This window comes from Hylobates moloch, unplaced genomic scaffold (genome assembly GCF_009828535.3).
Source record: "Hylobates moloch isolate HMO894 unplaced genomic scaffold, HMol_V3 SCAFFOLD_9, whole genome shotgun sequence".
Taxonomy (NCBI): Eukaryota; Metazoa; Chordata; class Mammalia; order Primates; family Hylobatidae; genus Hylobates; species Hylobates moloch.
In genome coordinates, this window is record NW_026652284.1 from 8,101,367 (window position 1) to 8,123,185 (window position 21,819).

Sequence of the window (21,819 nt, forward strand, 5' to 3'; positions counted from 1 at the left end):
CAGCACTTGGGAGGCCAAGGCTGGCAGACCACTTGAGGTCAGGAGTTCAAGACCAGCCTGGCCAACATGGTGAAATCCCATCTCTACTAAAAATACAAAAAATTAGTTGGGCATGGTGGCACGCACCTATAATCCCAGCTACTCAGGAGGCTGACGTGGGAAAATCACTTGAACCCAGGAGGCAGAGGTTGCAGTCAGCCAAGAGCCAAGATTACACCACTGCCCTCCAGCCTAGGCGACAGAGCAAGACTCCATTGCAAAAAGAAAAAAGAAGAAAAAGAGAGAGAGAGACAGTGGCCTGAACTAGTGTAACGGATTAGGAAGAGATAAGAGATACAGGAAAGAGAAACAATACTTCATTCTATATAGTGAGGAGAAGAGAAGGAATCAACACAGCCCAGGGTTACTTACTTAGAAAACTGAGTAGCATTTATCAAAACAGGAAAACACAGAAAGACATGTTTGGGAGCAGGAAAATTCACTGTATTGTGAAATTTAATTATATTTACAAAAGTTATATAAAGACTTAGAGTAGGTTTTCTTTTAAGAGGTTGGAAGCTTTCTTGGGCATTTATCTAATTTTAAAATGCAATTTAATGTTAGTTATGTTTATAAGTAGAACTGGATACTTCAACAGAATTCAACTTGAATTAATCAACATGTATCAAAAGCTGTTATTATTTTTCTTTTACCTTTATATAAAATACACTGAATAGACTAATATCATTTATAAACTGAATTCAAGGCTTAAGGAAAACTGGACTTTAAACTTTTTAACTTCTATAAATTGACTATTCATTTTCTACACCAGAAACTGTAAGTAGTTGGATATCACTGGCATGTAGCATTTCTGGTTGAAAACTGAGAAGTTCTAATTTGATGGCTTCTATTTTCTCTGTGAAATAGGAAATGAGGTCATCAATTCAGGAAATGGAACAGAAGGATGGGTGGCATGAGAAAGTAGACCAGGAATCCGAGGTTTAATACATAATTGAAATAAAAGCGATGGAGGCCAGGCACAGTGGCTCATGCCTATAATCCCAATACTTTAGGAGTCCGGGGCAGGAGAATCGCTTGAGCCAGAGTTTGAGACCAGCCTGGGCAACATGGTGAAATCTCATCTCTACAAAAAGCAAGTCAAAATTAGCTGGGTGATGTGGTGCACATCTGCATTAATCCCAGCTACTTGGGAGGCCAAGGCAGAAGGATCACTTGAACCAGCAGGTCAAGGCTGTAGTAAACCAAGATTGCACCACTGCACTCCAACCTGGGCTGCAGAGTGAGGCCTTGTCTCGAAAAAAAAAAAAAAAAAAAAAAAAAAAAGAGAGAAAGAAAAAAAAATGCTGCTTATCAAAAAGGATGGGATTTCTAAATAAAAAGCTTTCTTTATTAAAAAAATTAAAAATAGCCTGTCATCCCAGCACTTTGGGAGGCCAAGGCAGGCAGATCACTTGAAGGTCAGGAGTTCAAGACCAGCCTGGCCAACATGGTGAAACCTCATCTCTACTAAAAATAAGAACAAAATTAGCCAGCCATGGTGGTGCACGCCTGTAGTCCCAGCTACTTGGGAGGCTGAGGCAGGAGAATCACTTGAACCTGGGAGGCGGAGGTTGCAGGGAGCAGAGATTGCACCACTGTACTCCAGCCTGGGTGACAGAGCGAAACTTTGTCTCCAAATATAATATAATAATAAAATAAAATAAAAATGAATAAATAAAAGTGATGGAGAAAAGACAAGCTATGTGGTGGCGGGATATAGAAGGACCACTTGAAATAGTTGCAGGCCATTTGGAGTAAAAAGGCCATGACTTCATGAGGCATCCATTAGCTGAATGATGTCTTTTTCTTTAAAATTACTTAGCAGCATAATGACTTTCTTCCAAATAATGTAAAAAGAACGTGTTTCTGGAATCTTGATTTTCAGCTATACCTTAAAGACAGAAATAACTAAGAGGAAATCTGATTATTTATGTACTTACACAGGAATACTCTGCACTCTAATTCTAACCACGGAAAAAAATTCTTTCCAGGAAAGTTGTATAAACCACAATATCCATTTCAGAAGATAATGAAAGTATCATTCATTCATTCATTATACTTTAATATCATTTCTAGGTCCTTTTTCTCTAATCCTTAAGTCAGAATTCTAGACGAGTATTGTCCAACAGAACTGTTGGGAATCATGGAAATATTCTGTATCTGTGCTGGCCAATACAGCACCCACTGTTCACATGTGGCCACTGAACACTTGAAATGCAGCTAGTGTGACTGAAGAACTTAACTTTAAATTTTATTTAAGTTAATTTAAATAGTCACATGAGGGTAGTGCCTACCATAAAGAACAGGACAGTAAACTTTTCTGTTAAAGAAAATGAAGAAATTTACAGGCCAGTTAGGTGTCCAAGAGTCCTGTTTACAACACAAAAGATGTGAATTCACTCACTTACGAATACATGTAACAACCCTGACGCTTGTCCCTGAAGAGCCTTTGCTTCTATTCTCATAATACAAGAGCTCTAAAGTTTCAAAAATGTGGATGTGGACTAGGAGGACAAAGGAAACCCATTTCACACCCCAAGTTCCAAGAGAAACCGTGTACTTAGAGAAGGAGTTCATCATCCTTAGGGGAAAAATGTTCATCAGGCAACTTCTGGAGGCCAGCGGTTGGCAAACAGTGGCCCACAGGCCACATCTGGACTGCAACCTGTTTTTACGAATAAATTTTACAGGAACACAGACATACGCATTTGCTGTAAAAGCATGTATCCATGCTTTGGGGCTATAAAGGTAGAGGTGAGTAGTTGTGACCCTCTGGCCCACGCAGCCTAAAATGTTTACTACCTCACATAGTAAATCATTGATTTGAGTAAATGTTTTTACCCAATGATTTGAGTAAAAGGAGTAAAAGACTTTGTTTTGAGGGGTAAACTGCTGCTGTATTTTATTTTTAGGAAAAAAGCAATTTCAAGGAAAAAACAAAAAACAAAAACAATAATATATGAAAGATTTAAAATACTGCACTTCCAATCCCAATCCACAGTACTCCATCAAAAAATCACTGACCCAATAAATGACTGTCCAGGTACAAAGTGATAGGCAGATGCCTAAATGAGAATGACAACCTTAAGACACTGAATTCTGAACCATTTTTAAAGTTGTAAAACTTCAAACCACTATAAAGGATGTAAAACACATCATTTTGGTTTGTTTGGAGACAGGGTCTCAATTGCTCACCCAGGGTGAGGTGCAGTGGCACAGTCATGGCTCACTCCAGCTTCAACCTCCAAGGCTCAAGCGATCCTCCCACGTCGGCCTCCCAAATACCTGGGACTACAGGCTCATGCTATCATGCCCAGCTAACTTTATTATTTTATTTTTGTAGAGATGGGGTCTCTGCCTAGGCTGGTCTCAAACTCCCGGACTCAAGCGATACTCCTGCCTCGGCCTCCCAAAATGCTGGGATTACAGACATGAGTCCCCACACCCAGGCCACACAATTTTTTTTTTTTTTTTTTTTTTTTTTTGAGATGAAGTCTCACTCTGTTGCCCAGGCTGGAGTGCAGGGGCACAATCTCAGCTCACCACAACCTCCATCTCCCAGGTCCAAGCAATTCTCCTGCCTCAGCCTCCCGAGTAGCTGAGATTCCAGGCACACACCACTGCACCTGGCTGGTTTTTTGTATTTTTAGTAGAGATGGGGTTTCACCATGTTGGCCAGACTGGTCTTGAACTCCCCACCTCAGGTAATCAATCCACCCTCCTCGGCCTCCCAAAGTGCTGAGATTATAGGCGTGAGCCACTGCACCCGGCCAACACCATTAATTTTTAAGTACACTAATATATTGGAAATTTTCTAAAACAAAGCTTGAAACAACTATCACCAAAAGTTCTGTAACACAAAGAGTCAATACCACTGAACACCGTGTTTTCACCTGTAACAGAGTAAACATTCTCATTTCAGAATATTATTGAAATAGTTAAGTAAGGTACTGTCATGAGGTACAGTACCTAACACAGAATGGGTACGTATTTAAATTTTTTTTTTTAAAGGATGACTGTAAGGGGTCATTTCCCATGGATTATGGATAATTAGGGCCTTACTTTCTCAACAATGCAAACCTACATTTTCAATATTGTAGCATCACTGAATATTTTGGCCAAAACTAGATTTACAGAAAATGTCACCTACTGATTGAGAGCACAGTGTCGAGAAGCAGACTGCTTCAGTCTACTTATAGCCCTACTATGTACTAGCTCTGTCCTCAGTTTCCTCATCTGCGGAAATAACTATACTTAACACTCCATGAAGAACAAGGGAAGGGTACAGTGATGTACAACACCACTGTGGCAAACTGCAAGCACTCAATAAAATGCTGTATCTTAAAAACCTATGGCTAATGTACTGCCCAAAATTGGTACAATCTTTTTTAGAGGGTAACTTGGCAATTTCTACTAAAATCTAAAATATGCCTAACTTTTGAATCAGTAACTCTATTTTTAGGAATTCATCCTGTAAAAATATTCACAGGTTTATGAAAAGATATTGACAAGGATGTTAACTGCAGCATCATTCGTAACAGCAAATAACTGGAGGCAATCTAAACATCTATCAGTTGAAAACTGGCCAAATTATAATACTAACATGTTTTCTTATGGAATACCTGTAATTATTAAAAAATAGACTATGTGTGCACCTATTTGGGGAAATGTTCACGATTTGTGGTTAAGATTAAAAAGTGGGTCTCAGTACAGTATGTAGAATAAAATCTTATTTCTATTAATTAAAAAAAGAAAATAACTACAGCAGTCAGAATTCACTAAGGAGATGCAACAACCCACTTGCTGGGGGAAAAAAATGTAATGAAAAAGAAAATGCATACAGCATAAATGTTTTTTAGAGAAAAAACATGGAACTCCTCTTAACAGTTATCATTTTGGAGATTAGAACTATTAGAAACTTGGCCGGGTGTGGTGGCTCACACCTAATCTCAGAACTTTGGGAGGCCGAGGCGGGTGGATCACTTGAGGTCGGGAGTTCGAGTCCAGCCTGGACAACATGACGAAACCCCATCTCTACTAAAAATACAAAAAAATTAGTCAGACGTGATGGCGCACACCTGAGGTCCCAGATACTCTGGAGGCTGAGGCAGGAAAATCGCTTGAACCCGGAAGGCAGAGGTTGCAGTGAGCTGAGACTGAGCCACTACACTCCAGCCTGGGTGACAGAGAGAAACTTGTTTCAAAAAAAAAAAAAAACAATTAGGAACTTCTATTTACTACATTTTTTTTTTTTGCATTATGTAAAGTTTATAATTAGCATATACTAATTTTACAATCAGAAAAAAGATGGGCCGGGCGCGGTGGCTCATGCCTGTAATCCCAGCACTGTGGGAGGCCAAGGCGGGCGGATCACGAAGTCAGGAGATCAAGACCATCCTGGCTAACACGGTGAAATCCCGTTTCTACTAAAAATACAAAAAATTAGCCGGGCGTGGTGTCGGGCAGCTGTAGTCCCAGCTACTCGGGAGGCAGAGGCAGGAGAATGGCATGAACCCAGGAGGCGGAGCTTGCAGTGACCCGAGATCACGCCACTGCACTCCAGCCTGGGTGACAGAGTGAGACTCTGTCTCAAAAAAAAAAGAAAGAGAAAAGAAAGATAAAAATAGGTTTTTAGAGACTTGGGAGAAACTCTGCTGCAAACACTGTTTAGGAAAAGATATAAAATTTTGTATGTACAGTACTATCATATGTACATGTACATATGTAATATCTATATACCCAATTTTGTAAAATAATCCCAATTTTGTAATACATATAACTAGAAAAAGAGACTGGAAGAAAAGACATCAAAATACAGACAGCTGTTATCTCTATAAACTCCATGAAGGCAGGAGCTTCAACTGTTTTATATTGAAATATATACTCAGTTACAAACATATGCTTTTTTTTTTAATTACGAGATATAACCTGTCACTACACTGGACTGAAACTTATTGCTACTTGAAATATTTGTTCCTGATATATGCAACTCTGTTTTCCTTTATCCTCTTGAAGCATCATTCTAAGTAAAATCTTACAAAGTAAACTTACAAATCCAGCAAGGAAAAAAAAATAAGATTACATACTGTACCTTGCTCTGATAAGAACTTTACAATGGCTTTGAGGAACTCAACAAGGAAAATAAGTGTTTCTAAGAAGAAGAAATTTGGCCGGACGTGGTGGCTCACACCTGTAATCCCAGCACTTTGAAAGGCCAAGGCAGGTGGATCACCTGAGATCAGGAGTTCAAGACTAACCTAGCCAACATGGTGAAACCCCATCTCAACTAAAAATACAAAATAATTAACTGGGCGTGGTGGCAGGCACCTGTAGTCCCAGCAGCTACTCAGGAGGCTGAGGCAGAAGAATCACTTGAACCCGGAAGGTAGAGGTTGCAGTGAGCTGAGATTGGCCACTGCACTCCAGCCTGGGCAACAGAGCAAGACTCGGTCTCAAAAAAAGAAAAGAAAAAGAAATGCATGGGCTGGGCATGGTGGCTCATGCCTGTAATCCCAGCACTTCGGAAGGCTGAGGCAGGTAGATCACTTGAGGCCAGGAGTTCAAGGCCAGCCTGGCCAACATGGCGAAATTCTGTTTACTAAAAGTACAAAAATTAGCCAGGCTTGGTGGCACATGCGTGTAATCCCAGCTACTTGGGAAGCTGAGGTGCAAGAATTGCTTGAACCCAGGAGGTGAAGGTTGCAGTGAGCAGAGATCATGCCATTGTATTCCAGCCTGGGCGACTCGGAAATTTACTTCTTGGAAAAATAAAAATAAAAAAATAAGTGAATATCTGGTCTGTACCTTTAATACAGTATCAACTAAACTTAAAAGAAAAAGAATTTTGCTGATTGAATTACCAAAGAAAGTTTCCGAAAATTTTAAGGTCCAAAAATATTACTATTATTTGTCATCTTAAAGATCTAACAGTCAAAACATCTGTCTAAATAGAGGTGTTCAAGAAATATTTCATGCTTTGAAATGCTATAGCAATAATATGAAATTATATTAAATCATAACCAGATGATATGTCTTCATAACAACTCTCGTGCCAAGAAAGCAGATGCTGAAAGGAGGTTGCTGGCCGGGTGCGGTGGCTCACACCTGAAATCCCAGTGCTTTGGGAGGCCAACGTGGGCCAATCACTTGAGCTCTGAAGTTCAAGACCAGCCTGCACAACATGGCAAAACTCCATGTAAAAAAAATACAAAAATAGCTGGGCGCGGTAGCTCACGCCTGTAATCCCAGCACTTTGGGATTGGGTGGGCGAATCACGAGGTGAGGAGTTCGAGACCAGCCTGACCAACACGGTGCCCTGTCTCTACTAAAAACACAAAAATTAGCCAGGCGTGGTGGTGCATGTCTATAATACCAGCTACTTGGGAGGCTGAGGCAGGAGAATTGCTTGAACCTGGGAGGCAGAGATTGCAGCAAGCTGAGATCGTGCCACTGCACTCCAGCCTAGGCGACAGAGCGAGACTCCATCTCGGAAAAAAATTATATCTAAAGGAAGTTCCAATGCTTTTGTTATCAAAATGCTATTGTTATCAAAACCAATGCTACTGATATCAAAAATTTGATATCAATGATAGTCAAAGACAATGAGAAAGGGAAATGTCACAAAAGAATTGCCATAGAATTTTAACAGAATGATCTCTAAGTGATCTTTCCCACTCATTTACTCAAGTCTTTGACATCAGCTCACAGCCTTCCTTCTCAACAGGATCCTGTCATAATCCAGGGTGATGGCAACAAAAATGTACTCATCTAACCAGGTACCTGGTTCCTAGTTGTCCTCTCTCCACGAATCCACACACGCAGCCAAACCTGCTCCACCTCTAAAGCCATTCATTCGCGGCATCCCATTCTCTAGCCATAATCACCAGCAATCCTGAATACTCGAGATGCATTTGTTCTCCAGCCTCAACAGTACCTGTCTTTCTTTGGTCCTCAGTTTCCTTCATTTCAGCATCTTTCAGATTTCACTTCTACTTTCTCTGGTTTATACTCACTGCTTGTAGGAATTTAGTATTATCTCCTTCATTTTGGCAAAGTATTTTTTTTTTTTTTTTTTTTTTTGCTACGGAGTTTCGCTCTAGTTGCCCAGGCTGGAGTGCAATGGCGCGATCTCGGCTCACCCCAACCTCTGCCTCCCCGGTTCAAGCGATTCTCCTGCCTCAGCCTCCTTAGTAGCTGGGATTACAGGCATGTGCCACCATGCCCGGCTAATTTTGTATTTTTAGGAGAGATGGGGTTTCTCCATGTTGTGTCAGGCTGGTCTCAAACTCCCAACCTCAGGTGATCTGCCCGCCTCGTCCTCCCAAACTGCTGGGACTACAGGCATGAGCCACCACGCCTGGTCATCATTTTGGCAAACTATTAAAACCTGTAAGAAATCTAATTTATTTCAATGACCTAAAAGAACCAAACAAGAATAGTCTATTATACAGAATAAAACCATGCTTCATCTCATCTTCTCAAGACATAAACATGACAAACATGAAAGTGCTCATTCATTGGTGGGTAATACCTCCTCAGTAGTCCAACCCTCATCTGCTTTTCCTTAAAATTATTTCATTATTCCAGCTGAGGAGAATTAAATCATGTGAAAAGCCCCATATCTCCTTTCATAGTAGCATTTCTTCTTTCTTTTTTTTTTTTTTTTTTGAGACAGAGTCTCACTCTGTCACCAGGCTGGACTGCAGTAGTGGGATCTCAACTCACTGTAACCTCTGCTTCCCGGGTTCAAGCGATTGTCTCGCCTCAGCCTCCTGAGTAGCTGGGACTACAGGCACATGCCACCACGCCCGGCTAATTTTTGTATTTTTAGTAGAGACAGGGTTTCACCATGTTGGCCAGGATGGTCTCGATCTCTTGACCTTGTGATCTGCCTGCCTCGGCCTCCCGAAGTGCTGGGATTACAGGCATGAGTCACCGCACCCAGCCACATTTCTTCTTTCTTTATAAATTTTTTCTGGGCCAGGAACAGTGGCTCACACCTATAATCCTAACACTTTGGGAGGCCGAGGCAGGAAGACTTCTTGAAGCTAGGCATTCAAGACCAGCCTGGGCAACAAAGTAAGACCCTGACCCTGTCTCAGCAAAAAATAAAAAAAATAAAAATTAGCCAGATGTGGTGGCATGCACCTGTAGTCCCAGCTACTCAGGAGACTGAAATGAGAGGATCTCTTGAGCCCAGAAGGTAGAGGCTGCAGTGAGCTACAATCACGCCACTGCACTCCAGCCTGGGCGACACAGTAAGATCTTGCCTCTAAAAACTAAACAAATAAATAAACTTTTTAAAAAAACAATTTTTTCCCTTAACTATATTTTCTAGCACCTAATATTAAATACACATGGTGGTTATTTCATGTTTTCTAGGAAACAAGTAACTAACATAAAACAAAAAATAAATAAAATACACATGGTGTGTGTTTGATAAACAATGGAATATTTTACCTCTTTCATCACTTAAGCTTTGCATATATTAACTCATCTAACTCTTATAACAATTTTATGAGGTAGGTATTATTACTATCTCCATTTTGTATTGAGGAAGCTGAGGCCCAGGGGGGTTAAGTAACTTCCTCATTAATATAAAGTCTCTATGTGGTAGAGCTCAGATTTAAACCCAGGCAGTCTTGGATTCTGCATCTGTGCTCTTAGCAATCATGCCACACTACCTCTTGAACCCAGGCTAAACTTTTGCTTAACTGAGAAATCTTTCTACTGAAAACATGGTTGATAATTAGTTTCAATATATTCCAGCAAACACCATATTAGTACATAGTTTCCATACCAATTGTAATAATCGCTAAATTCTTCATCTGTTTATCATTCATAACACAGTAATACATTCTTCCTATTTTCACAAACCATTTCTTATATAAATTTCCTAAACTTTACATTTCCTTTCACTTTAAATGGCTCAGTAGCTTTCTAATTTTTTCATTCACCTGAAGTTACCGGGTTACTTTCTTTACTGTCTCATTCTTTTCTTTTTTAAGACGGGCTCCCTCTGTCACCCAGGCTGGAGTGCGGTGGCATGATACTGGCTCGTTCCAACTTCTGCTTCCCAGGTTCAAGCGACTCTAGTGCCTCAGCCTTCCAAGTAGCTGGGACTACAGGTGCACACCACCATGCCCCACTAATTGTTGTATTCTGAGTAGAGACAGGGTTTCGCCATGTTGGCCAGGCTGGTCTTGAACTCCTGGCTTCATGTGATCTGCCTGGCTTGGCCTCCCAAAGTGTGGGACTACAGGTATGAGCCACTGCACCTAGCCCCAAAACATTGTTTCATTCTATTAAGCATGTAATATACAACTTACCAAATTTTGTAACTAAGTTTTCCTCTTTCCTTCTTCTAAAAACTATCAATGTTTGAACTTCCCCTTAAATTCTTATTATTTTTTTTTTGAGGCAGGGTGTCACTGTCACCCAGGCTGGAGTGCAGCAGCACCATCACGGCTCACTGCAGCCTCGACCTCCCTGGGATCAGGTGATCCTCCCACCTCTGCCTCCAGAATAGCTGAGAGTGTAGGCATGCGCCACCACGGCCAAGTAATTTTTTTTTTTTTTTTTTTTTTTTTGGTATTTTTTGTATAGGTGGGGTTTCACCATATTCCCCAGGCTGGTCTCGAACTGCTGGGCTCAAGCTATCCACCTGTCTCCACCTCCCAAAGTGCCAAAGTGCAAGGATTACAGGCATGAGCCACCACACCAGACCTAAATACTTTCTTTTACTGAATGTTAAAACAGTATCAAAGTCAAAAATTAGAACCACTTATTCTGAGTGAAGCCAATAAGCACTTCACCTTTGAAGGAGTTCTAAGTAGAACACGAAGGAAAGTCATCAATATTTTATCTGCTAACATTTACACTGCAACCTACTTAAAAAGTTAAGTTATATGGGTGCTTCCACTTCTGGAAAGTATTGGCTTATCTAAGAAGTCCAGATTTTCTCTTTGCCCTTCTAGAAAACACATACTATCAAGTGCCATCAAATATTTTTCTTATGTTTTATACCATTAAAATTTAATAATGGAGGTGACTGTGAAGGGAGAAAGAACAAATCCCCAAGCCTAGGTTTAATTTTTAGAACTTTTTGAAGAAAAATATCAAGAAAATAGGAAAACAGAAGAGAATGAACATTATATTTTCTACATGAAATTAAAACAGTAGTTTGAGACAGGTCACTCTGAAAACAAAGTGTCATACTTTTTTTTTTTTTTTTTTTTGAGATGGAGTCTCGCTCTGTCGCCCAGGCTGGAGTGCAGTGGCACAATCTCGGCTCACTACAAGTTCCGCCTCCTGGGTTCACGCCATTCTCTTGCCTCAGCCTCCTGAGTGGCTGGGACTACAGGTGCCCGCCACCACACCCAGCTACTTTTTCTATTTTTTAAGTAGAGACCGGGTTTCACCGCATTAGCCAGAATGGTCTCAATCTCCTGACCTCATGATCCACCTGCCTCGGCCTCCCAAAGTGCTGGGATTACAGGCGTGAGCCACCATGCCCGGCCCCAAAGTGTCATACTTTTAATAAAAGTATATGGTATGGTTTAAAAAAAAAAAAAAAAAGCTTCAACTACCCAGACCTCAATTTGAAGCCCAAATGTTATGTTACTAATAGTGATACCCTGCACAAATTAATTCTCTGAACCTCCATTTCCTCATCTGGAAAAGAGTAGTAATACCGTCTACCCTGAAGAATGGGTTATTAGAAGTAATAAGAATACAGCAGCTCAATCATTCCTTTTCTCCAACCATTTCTTACAGTCACCACACTAAGCAAACAGCAAGAATTGACTCACCTCAAGCCACTACATAAAATTTATCTAATGTATTAGACAGTGAGTTAAAGTATCAAATAATTCTCATTGTGATGACCCCACATAGACTGTTGTCTTAAAGTCTCTCTGCTGTATTCAGTTCTAAGAAGATGTTTCTTGATGTGCAGTTAAATTTACAATAAATTACCTGAAAATTTTCTCAAGCATGCCAAAAATCACAAGATCTATTTATATATTTTAGCAATCTAGTGAAAACGTTCTTTACTTATCAAGAACTGATGATACTTAAACTTCCTTCCAGAGGTCCCTACTCAGTTTAATTTGTGATAGCACTTGTATGTGAGAGAGCAAACACTATACATTTTAAACAAAGAAAAATACTATAGAAGACTTCATTTTTTACAGAGTTTAAAGGAAAGTTGATTCTGATGTTCAGAAATATAGTGGCTCGGGAGTGGTGGCTCATAACTATAATTCCAGCACTTCGGGAAGCCGAGACAGAAGGATCACTCGTGCCCAGGAGTTCAAGACCAGCCTGGGCAACATGGCAGAACCCCGTCTCTACAAAAAATACAAAAACTACTCAGTTGTGGTGGCATGTGCCTGTAGTCCCAGCTACTCAGGAGGCTGAGGAGGGAGGATCACTTGAGTCCAAGAGGTGGACATTGCAGTGAGTCAAGATCATGCCACTGTGACCTTGTCTCCCAAATAAAAAAAAGAAAGAAAGAAAGAAAAATACAGTTACTAAACAGTTTCGTTTTTGTTTTTGTTTTTGTTTTGAGACAGTCTTGCTCTGTCACCCAAGCTAGATTGCAGTGGTGCAATCTTGGCTCACTGCAACCTCCATCTCTTGGGTTCAGGCAATTCTCCTGCCTCAGCTCCCAAGTGGCTGGGATTACAGGCATGTGCCACCATGCCTGGCTAATTTTTGTATTTTTAGTAGAGACAGGGTTTTGCCATGTTGGCCAGGCTGGTCTCGAACTCCTGACCTTAAGTAATCTGCCTGCCTCAGCCCCCCAAAATGCTGGGATTACTGGCATGAGCCACCACACCCACTCCAGTTACTGAACAGTTTTATGTGTAACATCACTTAGACTCTATCCTAAGGAAATAATTGTAAATATGAGATGACATTTATCTGCTAGAATATAAGTTCCAGCCGGGTGCAGTGGCTCACACCTGTAATCCCAGCAGTTTGGGAGGCCAAGGTGGGCAGATCATGAGGTCAGGAGTTTCAGACCAGCCTGGCCAACATGGTGAAACCCCATCTCTACTAAAAATACAAAAATTAGGCTGGGCACGGTGGCTCAAACCTGTAATCCCAGCACTTTGGGAGGCAAGGTGGGTGGATCACCTGAGGTCCAGGAGTTCGAGACCAGCCTGACCAACAAGGTGAAACCCCATTTCTACTAAAAATACAAAAATTAGCCGGGCATGGTGGCAAGTGCCTGTAGTCCCAGCTACTCGGGAGGCTGAGACAGGGGAATTGCTTGAACCTGGGAGGCAGAGGTTGCAATGAGCTGAGATCGCGCCACTGCACTCCAGCCTGGGTGACAAAGCAAGACTATCTCCAAAAAAAAAGAAAGAATCTAAGCTCCATGAGAGCAGAGATTTTTTTCTATTTATTCATTATCATATCTCAGTGCCTAGAATAATGACAATCACTTATTTACTGAATGAAAATAAAAAGATCCATAGTGTTACAACAGTAAAAAACAGAAAACACTTATGATACATTATGCATTCATTATAATGATGATGAAAATTTATGATTACATAAAAGTGCTTACACTCATTTATTTAAAAAACATTAACTTAGTGGCCAGGAGCAGCTTATGCCTGTAACCCCAGCACTTTGGGAGGCCGAGGCGGGCAGATCACTTGAGGACATGAGTTCAAGACCAGCATGGCCAACATGGTGAAACCCCATCTCCACAAAAAAATACAAAAATTAGCCAGGCACGGTGTTGCGCACCTGTAATCCCAGCTACTCGGGTGGCAAGATTCTGTCTCAAAAAAAATGCCTAAGTCACTAACTTAGGCATTAAGAAGACTAGGTTCTAATGCCAGCTCTGTCACTAATTTGACCTGTACCTCAGGGTAAAGGACAACCTATTTGGGCTCCAGCACCCTCATATGTATTATTTCCTTCCCATTTCCTGGCCTTGGCTGGTCTTAATGAGACTGGCTTTGGGTAGACATTACAGCGAGTACATGCCTGAGTTACCTCAGAAAGCAAAGACTAACACAAACAGAAGAGAAAAAGGGGATACGACCTGGAGCAGATCAAATGCTGCATCCCACTGGACTAGGAGATCCTCAGTGACATGCTCTTCAAGCCACACTGACTCAGAATCGTCCATTTTTAACTCTAGGACCTCAAAGCACCCTTGAACCACTTTACAATAAACAGCAAGCAATTTAGGTCATCTGAGTCAAGGGAACAATGCCATCCAGGGTATACCAAAATATCAAGCCCTACTGTCAAAAGGACCAGAAAATAAAGTACAGGTGGAGAGGAAGTGATTTCACCTGCTGGAAATAGAAAAAGTAGATCTGTGTGTCAGCCAACAACTATCACACAATGGAACAGGATGCTTACCTCTCTGCTGGAGGAAAAGAAGCTATTCTCAAGTCCTTAGAATAAAAACTATTATAATCTTACTATATCTATTTTATGTCATCTGAGAGCAATCCATGAGGACAATGCTTCCTCTTTCAGAGAATCTTCCAACTGAAAATCTCAAAGAATTCCCAAGCACCACTTGCCCTTCAACACCTACCTACACCTTACTTCTCTGCCCCACACTCACAAACTTTATTAGCATCCACAATTAAAGAACCATGAGGCCAGGCGCGGTAGCTCATGTCTGTAATCGCAGCACTCTGGGAGGCCAAGGTAGAAGGATCACTTGAGCCCAGAGGGTTGAGACCAGCCTGGGCAACATAGTGAGATCTTGTCTGCACACACACAAAAAAAAATTATTGGCCAGGAACGGTGGCTCACACCTGCAATCCCAGCATTTTCAGAGCCCAAGGCAGGCAGATCACAACGTCAAGAGATCAACACCATTCTGGCCAACATGGTGAAACCCCGTCTCTACTAAAAATACAAAAATTAGCTGGGCATGGTGGCACACACCTGTTGTCCCAGCTACTCAGGAGGCTGAGGTAGGAAAATCACTTGAACCCTGGAGGCGGAGGCTGCAGTGAGCCAAGATCGTGCCGCTGTACTCAAGAGCCTGGCGACAGAGCAAGACTCTGTCTCAAAAAACAAAAACTTTTTTTTTTAATTAGCTGGGTGTGGTGGCACATGCCTGTGGTCCCAGAGGCTGAGGTAGGAGGGTTGCTTAAGCCTGGGAAGTCAAAGCTGCAGTGAGCTATGACTGTCCCACTGCAATTCCAGCCTGGGCAACAGGGTGAGACCCTGTCTTAAAACAAATAAACAAAAAACAAAATAAAATAAAACTCTGCTCTGCCACTTCCTAGCTGAGTTACTTTGGGAAAGTTATTGAATCTCTCCGTGCCTCCATTTTCTCACAACTATAAAATGGGGATAATATCTGTTATACTGGATTGTGATAAAGATTAAATTCATCTAGAATGCCTGGGTAAATACTTAGCATAAAATAGATTTCCAAAAATGTAAGGCCAATTTCTACTGAGGCCTATTCCTTACAAAGAAAACTGACGACACATAGGAATTCTCATTCCTTGTAGTGATCTAAATTACCAAACCATGCAACATCTTAATATAAAAGAGAAATCTCAAGGAAGGAAATGAAGTTACTGCCTCACGGTTTTACTGACAAGCAGTTTTTAAATTGCAGGTTCACAGAGGGATTTGGGGGACCCATTAATTCCCTGAAATTATACCTAATTTTGAGGCAGTGTGCTACTTCTATAAATTTCTTCACTGAATTTCCACTAGCTCCAACCCTATTTCTCTATTCTCCTTTACAGCAAATATCCTCAAAAAGGTGCTATACTCACTCTCTCAAATTCTCCTTTCATTCTCTCTTAAACCCACTCCAATAAGAATGTTGAACCAAACCCTGCACTCAAACTAATCTTGCCAAGATCATCTGTCCACATTGCTAAATCCAATGATCAGTTCTCAGTCCTAAGCTGATTTTTAGCAGATTTTTGACACACTTCATCTACCCCTCCTGCTTGAATACGTTTTTCTCATCTGGCTTCCAGGATGCCATATAATATAGTCTATGATTTCTTGGTTTTCCTCCTTTTTTGCTGATCTCTTATCAGCTTTTGTTGCTGACTGTTGTCTCAGACTTTTTAACGTCCCTGGACTTTGTCCTTGAACCTTTTCTCTTCTCTTCCCTATACTCCACTGGTAATCTCTTCTGGTTTCCCAGCTTTACTTACACTTGGCACACACTCACAACTAGGTATCTCCAACCCAGGTTTCTCACATGAATTCCAGACGCTTACACCATCTTAAAACTGTCTACTTGGCATCTCCACTTGAGTATCTAATACTACGTTAACCTCAGTGTGTCCAAAGTAAGCTCAAGAGGCCAGGTGCGGTGGCTCACGCCTGTAATCCCAGCACTTTGGGAGGCCGAGGTGGGAAGAGCACTTGAGGTCAGGAATTCGAGACCAGCCTGGCCAAAATGGTGAAACCCTGTCTCTACTAAAAACACAAAAATTAGCTGGGTGTAGTGGCAGGCACCTGTAATCTCAGCTACTCAGGAGGCCGAGGCAGGAGAATCACTTGAACCCAGGAGGTGGAGGGTGAAGTGAGCCAAGATTGCACCACTACACTCCAGCCTGGAAGACACAGTGAGACTCCATCTTAAAAAACAAACAAACAAATAACCTGCTCTAAACACAGCCTTCCCATGTCAGCTCCTGACAACCCCATCCTTTGAGCTGCACAGTCCCAAACCTTGGAATCATCCTTGACTTCTTTCTTTCAACCCCTACCCTTCAGTGAAATTCATCAGAGACCAGGCATGGTGGCTCATGCCTATAATTCCAACACTTGGGGAGGCCGAGACAAGAGGATCATGCGAGCCCAGGAGTTCAAGACCAGCCTGGGCAACACAGTGAGACCCCATTTCTACAGAAAGTTTTTAAAATTAGCTGAGCATGGTGGCACATGCCTATATTCCCATCTACTTGGGAGGCTGACGTAGATGGATCACCTGAGCCAGGGAGGTCAAGGCTGCAGTGAGCCGTGCTCATACCACTGCACTGCAGCGTGGGCAACAGAGTGAGATTCTGACTAAAAAAAATTTAAAAACTCATCAGAAAATACTGTCGCTCTATCTTCAAAATACATACAGAAGTCATATACTTTTCACAAGTCTACTAGCAAATGAATGTAAGCACCATCATTTCTCACATGAATTATTATAATAGCCTCCCACCTATCTCATTATTTCTAGCCTGTTGTCCCAGTCTACTGTCCACAAAGGAGTCTTCTGTCCTTTTAAAATGCAAATAATGCACTATGGGAGGCCAAAGTGGGAGGACTGTTTGAACTCCGGAGTTTGAGACCAGCATGGGCAACCTAAGGAGAGCTGTCTACTAAACAGAAATTAAATTTTTAAAAAAAAAGAAAGAAGAGAAAATGCAAATCACATCATGTCACTTCTTTGCTCAAAACCATCCAGTGCCTTCCCCATTTCAATTTAAGCCAAAGTCCTTAAAAGGGCCCCAGGAAGCACCTTTACTTGCCCCCACCCCCTTACCGGTGAACATCTACCTCAGAAGTCAAAACAGACATCATAGACTGAATGGGTGGTCCCCAGAAAGATATGTCCAAGTCTTAACCCCCAGTTCCTGGGGACTGCCACCAAAGATTGCCAGCAGCCACCAGAAGCAAGGAGGAAGTATGGAATGGGCTGTCCTTAAGAGCCCCCAGAAGGAACTAACCCTGCCAACCGATACCTTGATTTCAGACTTCTGGCCTCCACAACTGTGGCACAATAAATGTCTGTTGTGTTAAGCCACCAAGCATGTGCTTGGAATGGCAGCCCCAGGAAACTGACACACCACTCTACCCCCTGCTCATTCTGCTCCCACCACGCTGTCTTCCTTGTGCCCACTTTAGGACCTTTCCACTGACTATTCTCCTCTGTCTGGGAAGCTCATGCTGCAGAACTCCACATGGCTAACTCCCATACATTTTAGCCTTTTGCTCAAACATCATCCTCTCTATGAGGCCTATCCTGACTTCCCTATTTAAATTGCAACAACCACCATCTTTCCACTTCTTTCAAACTCCCTTACAGTATCTATTTTTTTCCACAGCATTTATCATACTCTAATATACTACATAACATTCTTGTTTATTACCCATTGGATTCCATAGAATATAAGCTCCACAGAGGCAAGGTTTTTAGGTTTGCTTGGGGTTTTTTTTTCTCTTTTGTTCACTGGTGTATCCTAAACATCTATAAACTACGCCTGGCAGACAGTAGCTATTCAACAAATACATGCTGAATAAATCTGTTGAACGAACATGTATATGTACATGTCTTTTTCTGGAAACAGAATCCACAGTTTTTATCAGATTAATAAAGTGATCGCTACCCAAAAAAGGTTTCCAAATCTTTGTTCTCAAGCTTTAAGTGGTTAAGGAAAAGGGAATTCTATCCTAAAAGACCCCAACTCTAAAAAAAGCAAACAAAACCCCAAAAACACTCATACTATGACTTTGTATCTTACAAATAGTAGATATAAGTTTAAATTTCATACTCCCAAAACCAAATTTTGCTAAAGAAAAAAAGACAGTCCACTACAATTTAATGGCTTGAGAAGTACCTTCACCCACTTTTCACAGAACCTTGTACACTAAAAGGTGTACCCAGGATGAGCTTATGTCTCTACTGCTGAAGCAACAAAGGGTGGCCAGCAGTGTGAAGCATTCACATAAGCCAGTCAAAGTTCCACACAGCTCAAGAACATGATCTAATGCTCCACCTAGGTAAAATCCTATCCAAAGTAGGGGAGTAGAACCAAAGTAAATCATAACCTGTCTAGCATCTATCCTTACTATGGAATAAACAGATGTTTACTCAAAATACAATACTGTTTTTAAGACCTTGAGAAACCATAGAAGAGATGTCATTTACACGCCCCTTCAGTATGAACCATAAAGCATAACAATGAAAGGCAGTCAAGCATAGGAAAACCTGTTAATGGATTTTGATAACAGCAGAAAGGCACCCACTACATTCCTTATTATTGCTGCAACATATTTCACAGTTACTACTAAACAGGGCTAGGCTAATACAATCACACCAAACACCAGAATTCAGCATATTACTTATCCAAGCATACACTCTTCAGACATATCTTTTATATTAAATCAATGACCATTACAGAGGAAAATATGCACATCTGCTGTTCCATCTTTCTTGTTCCATCAGCAAGTGGATTCACAATGCAATCAAGTCCTAGTCCTTACCTTCCCTGGTTCCATTCTCCAACAGAGGAATTTCAAGGATACAGAATCTATGACATACTTTGAAGAGAAAGGCATTTTAAACTCTAATTAACTCATAATTTGCCTTGAGCTGCTTTTTTTTGAGACGAAGTCTCACTTTTGTCCCCCAGGCTGGAGTACGATGGCGCAATCTTGGCTCACCGCAACCTCCCGCCTCCCGGGTTCAAGCAATTCTCCTGCCTCAGCCTCCTGAGTAGCTGAGACTACAGGTGCCAACCACCACGCCCAATTAATTTTTGTATTTTTAGTAGAGATGGGGTTCCACCACGTTGGCCAAGCTGGTCTCAAATTCCTGACCTCAAGTGATCTGCCCACCTTGGCCTCCCAAAGTGCTGGGATTACAGGTGTGAGCCACCGCGCTCGGCCTGCCTTGAGCTGTTTTTTTAAATACTAGTAAGACTTTCACATCTCAGAACACATCATTTTATCAAATCCCAAACCCAACCACTCTTCATCACCTCCACCACTACCACGCTAACCCAGGCCCACAGCACGTCCCCTGCAGAGTCTGGCCACACTCCTCATCAGCCCGCCTGCTTCCACTCTGACTGGCAGTAGTCTAACTTTCTTTTTTTCAACTTGAAAGCAGTTACTGTTTATTTAAACTGATCAGACTAGAAAAATAATTGTGGTAAACACCTCAGTTCATTCTTCTAAGAAGCCTGTGGATCTGGTCCTCCCTGTTGCCAGCATCTCCACCTTCTACAAAATGGGTGGTTTTTCTTCATTCTACCTTGTGGAGAAAATAATTTGAAGGGCCACAGGAAGTTATTTGCTTCTTTAAAGCGTTTTCCAACAGTATAGATGTCATGAATCAGATCCTCCATGCAGATGATGCCATATTTACCAAGAGATAGAGCAGTCAAAGCGTTATCTGTCAAAGCAATTTGCTTATTGATCTTGCCATAACCACGCTTGTAGATTAGTTCATTTACTGACTTCAGATTTGGGGTCCCCCATGTAATATATGGCTCTACAATCCTCAGCATGTTAATTGAAGTCTTGTTGAGCTTCACAAAGGTTCCATTGAAGATTTGACAAAGGCGAAGAAGCTGCAACACCTTTCAGACCTCTGGGCTCACACCATTGATACCTCTGGTCCTGATGACAAAGGCCAATTTGGGTTCTGCAGGTACATAGAAGTTGCCAGCTTTTCTTGCCATCCTTGCCATTCGAATTTCAGTTCTGTACATCTGCCTATATTCCTTGTGATAGTGCTTTGCTTTTTCATAAACAAGCTTCCTCCTTGCCTTTCAAAGCATGTTTTGGGCAAACTTCTTTCTCAGGCGCTTGATCTTCAGCTCTGTGAAATTCCTTTGCTTTTTCTTAAGGGTTTCTGGCACAGCGGGAACCACCTTCTTCTCTTCAACACCCTCCACGGTTCCAGCTGGTAAAGAGCGCAGTCTAACTTTCACACAACAGCCAAAGTGATCTTTTTAAGACAGAGATCAGATTCTGTCACACACACCTGATGAAAACCTTCCAGTGGCATTATACTTGGAATGAAAGCCAGAGGTCTTAGCATGGTCCACAGGGAACTTTATGACCTGGCTCCTGCCCCTCTTTCCTGGTATCACCTCCTACTGTCCTCCCAGAGTTTTTCCACTGTTCCTTGACCAAACCAGCAGGTTTCCACCTCAGGACTTTTGCACCTGATGTTCCCTCTACCTGGAAAGCTCTATTCCTATACCTCTGCATGGCTCCTTAGCCTGTTCAAGACCTTGTCCAAATGTCACCTCTTCAGAGAAGCCATCCCTAAATAACCTACTTAAAATGGTACCATCCATACATCCTGTCAGTGTCTCTCTCTTTTTGTCTGAGTATCATGGTTGCCTCATTTTATAATTTATAATTTGTTTAATCAGAACTGAAGCATTTATTTCCCTGTAAAATGAAATCTGGGCAGAACAAATACTATTTTATAGGCCACTCATTTTTAAGTTAAACACAATATATAAACAAACATACACACCTTTTAAAAAAACCATGCTTTGGCCAGGCACAGTGGCTCACACCTGTAATCCCAGCACTTTGGGAGGCCAAGGCAGGCAGATCACCTGAGGTCAGGAGTTCCAGACCATCCTGGCCAATATGGTGAAACCTCGTCTCTACTAAAATTACAAAAATTAGCCAGATGTAGTGGTGGGTGCCTGTAATCTCAGCTACTTGGGAGGCTGAGGCAGGAGAATGGCTTGAATACTGGAAGCAGAGGTTGCAGTGAGCCGAGATCATGCCACTGCACTCCAGCCAGGGCAAGAGAAGAAGACTCTGCCTCAAAAAAAAAAAAAAAAAAAAAAAAATTGTGCTTTGGTGTATGGTTTTCCTTTATCATTCTTAATTTAAAAGTATTACCAGCCTGGGCAACATGGCAAAACCCCATCTCTACAAAAAATACAAAAATTAGCCAGGCATAGTGGCGCACACCTGTAGTCCCAGCTACTTGGGAGGCTGGGGTGGGAGGACAGCTTGAGCCCGGGAGGTCAAGGCTGCAGTAAGCCATGATGGTGTCACTGC

General features: G+C 41.7%; 1 protein-coding gene and 1 pseudogene across 3 annotated transcripts in view; both read right to left on the minus strand.

Moving 5' to 3' along the window:
- The window catches only part of RERE (arginine-glutamic acid dipeptide repeats), a 464,393-nt gene that overhangs the window by 411,235 nt on the left and 31,339 nt on the right, over nt 1-21,819 (minus strand). The window lies entirely within an intron of this gene.
- On the minus strand, nt 19,275-21,563 carry LOC116812873 (60S ribosomal protein L7-like; annotated as a pseudogene).